Raw genomic sequence first — 2641 nt, forward strand, 5'->3', positions numbered from 1 at the left:
CGGGTCCGGAGGGCAAGGGGCCCATTCCCTTCTCCGGCAGCAAGCCCAGTCCGCGGTTTTGGAGCGTTAGGCGGTCGATGGGGAACGACCACGAGAGGCCGTCGGTGAAGGTGCTGCCTCTTAGTGTGCTAGGCGCAGGGCAGTTGCTATGGTGTGTGTTCACAGAGAACAGGGAGACCGACGAGCGACTGGAAGCGGTTCTCTTCGGCCAGATCGTGGACTCAAATACGGCCCAGGAAAGCAATGCTCCTCTTCAGCTGCTGAAAGAGAACTGAGCACGGGAGTGCGGCTGCCGTGAGGGAGCTGACAAAAGTTTGCTGGCATTCAGCTTTTTAAAAGCAGTACTGGCGCTGTAATGAAAAAAACATGTTTTTCTAGTTTTTCGGCAGCCTTATCTTGCAAGTTTGATTTCTTCACGGTGTTTTCTGTGCCGGTCTTGCTGTAGTAATTTACACTGGTAGGAAAAGGTGTAGTTTCTGGATTGCACAGGTAGGGATGAACTGGATGTATTGCAATCAAGTTGAACTTGAAAGTAAGTTTTATGCAACTCATCATTTTTCTATGAATCGTTTTTCTTAGCGGATTGTTGTATTAAAAAATACCTAATGTGATTGTCTGTGAAATTACTGCTTAAGGTGACTTTCATTTCACATTTTGGTAGTTAAAGAATATGTTCTGTTTATACTGAAGACAGCTGTAAAGGAATGATTAATTACTATGCAGTTATGTTCTGAATTTTTGTATGTAATTCTCCTCATTAATGTAGAAATTACCTTCAAGGGTGCATTCTTTGTGAACTAGAACTTTCTGGACTTGGTTGATTTACACGGTCAATACTGGCAGGAGAGTATTTTGCCCAAAATCAAAATGTTGGCTTGTGTTATATTGGGGATGTCTCATTGAACAATACAGTACCTAGGCTTTTTGTGCGGGTTCATAGATATTCAAGCTTGCACTCTCTGGAAACTTTTCTTGGAGAGGAGAAATGTAAAATACTAACATGACTTTGTTCCCTTCAAAATTAGAGGCTTTTTAAAGTTCTCAAATGGAAAAATGGAAAATCAGGTTTGTATCATGAAAATCCCTAGTTAAAACCCCAACACCAACAAAGATGATAGCAGCTATTAAGATAGGCTGAAGCTATGGAGAAATTGGGGGTAGCATCACATTTGTGTAATACCACTGATTAGTCTGAACAACATGCACTACTGTGGCTTTTGATTTTGCTGTAGAGTCCCTTAACCACATGATGCTACATTTGATTTGGTAGTGTCTCAAAGTTTAATCTTGGTATTCAGCTTTTACTACAGTGGAATGTTGCAAGTGAGATCCATGGGGGCATCCTGGTGAATGAGTGAAACAATAATCCTGGTTTGGGTTTTTTAGCTTGTTTGTTTGTTTGTTTGTTTAATATATTGAAGCTCAGGTGTAATGCCTGTTGCTTCTGACTAGCCTTCTTGCACCATATTCTGTGGAAACAATGAATTGTATAAGAAATACAGAGCTGCCCCTCCATATGTGTTTATACCGCTCGTTCTGTGCCTTCTTTGGGGGTGAGGAAAAAGGGCTGGGGGGGGGGGGGGGGTGGAGACTCAGGGGCTCTGATGTCATTTGGGGCACCCCAGCGTCCCTAGGAGAGAGGGCCCGCTGTAGTGGAGGAGCAGGTGAGTGGCGAATGAGGAAGGGTCATGCTGAGTTGCCCTTGGTTCCCTGGGTAGGAAGGTCCTTGAAGTAGACAAGCTGAACCATTTCTGAGAATTTCAAGCTTCCTGTTCTTAGGATTCTTGATACAATATTTAAATAGTTACTATCAGGTGGATCAAGTGGATTTGTTAGAGTGGCAGAAATAGTTTTTTGCCTGGAAGCGTGTTGGGATAAACAACCCTCCTTAATGCCGGAATGAATTAGTTTTCCATCTTTTCCCTTTTTTTCTTTCTAGTTGCGGAGCGTTGGGGAGAACAGTTGGCATAAAGAAATTAAAGGCATGAGGGAAGTTCCATGTTCCTGAGGGAATGCTTTAGGCACAACATGCAGCTTCTGAGCCACACCAATAATCCCAGCTCCCACAAAAACCTTCCAAAGCTGGAAGGGACAGGGAAGAAGATTCCAGGAGCGGTGGGAAGTGCTTTCTCCTGAGTCTGGAAGGCATTGAGGTCAGAACGAGTTCCATATACTCCTCTCTCCTGTTGCCAGCCCAGGACCAAGTCAGTGTTCCCTGAATGGCCACAGTTCCCTGCATATGGAGGGAGGAGATCCGTATTGGAGAGTGGGAGAAAGGTCCCTGCTTGTTGCTGTGTCCTTGGTGGGCAGAGAACTCTGATCTTGGCCAAATGGGTTGGTGAGTATTGAATCAATCCTGCCTCCTTTTGACTGAGTTGTTTTAATGAGTCATCAGCAGGGACTGCTTTTAGCCGGCTTTAGTTCAGTTTCTTTTTCACAGATTCCTTGTTGTTTTGATCTTGAAATCGCCAAACCCTTAAGTTTGCTAAATTAAGCCTGAAAAGGTTCAACAAACCAGTCCTGAGAGAATTAGGGAGTGGATGGCTGGGATCTTACGTCCCATTGAAGCCACGTTGGGTTCACCCGCTGATTTTGGTGCCAAGGGAAAACTCCAAGTTAACACGGATCAAAATAGGAAACA

This window comes from Geospiza fortis, unplaced genomic scaffold (assembly GCF_000277835.1).
Source record: "Geospiza fortis unplaced genomic scaffold, GeoFor_1.0 scaffold213, whole genome shotgun sequence".
In the NCBI taxonomy this organism is placed as follows: Eukaryota; Metazoa; Chordata; class Aves; order Passeriformes; family Thraupidae; genus Geospiza; species Geospiza fortis.